Raw genomic sequence first — 603 nt, forward strand, 5'->3', positions numbered from 1 at the left:
GAAATGAGTAGTGTTAGATCTTATATTTATATATACATATAATGGAAAAAAGTGAAAGTAGAAACTTTTTAAATGTTGTTACTTTAGTTCTTAACTTAGACTATTTTCCTACAATGAATAAAGAATGAAAATGAACTCAATGTTCTTTCATCATAATCAGTTTACTTATCTTTAATGTCATGATTGACAATTAATGACAATCAAAGCAATTATGTAACTACTACCACACTATGAAACTTAGTACTGTATATAGTTATCATGTGCAACTCCAGAAAACAATTTTAACTTTTGCAGATAGGCTCTTGGGAACCCATGCATTAAGATTACTAAGTAGGAAAAAAGTAAGTGAATTTTAAATCAATTACATTTAAAGCTGAATGTATGAAAATTCAGGTAATTGCAACATATATATTATCATTCTTATTTCAGCAACAATATCATATACTCCTTACTTTACATGTCAGTTATGATGAAGAAAAGACACACCATCTCCTAAGATATCATGATGCTATTAGGCTCATACACACACAGTCCTTGATAAACGTGAATGCATAAAATAATTACATCACAGATTCAAAACAAAAAGAAGAAGAGGGAGAAAAG

Source organism: Portunus trituberculatus, chromosome 20 (genome assembly GCF_017591435.1).
Source record: "Portunus trituberculatus isolate SZX2019 chromosome 20, ASM1759143v1, whole genome shotgun sequence".
NCBI classification, from domain to species: domain Eukaryota; kingdom Metazoa; phylum Arthropoda; class Malacostraca; order Decapoda; family Portunidae; genus Portunus; species Portunus trituberculatus.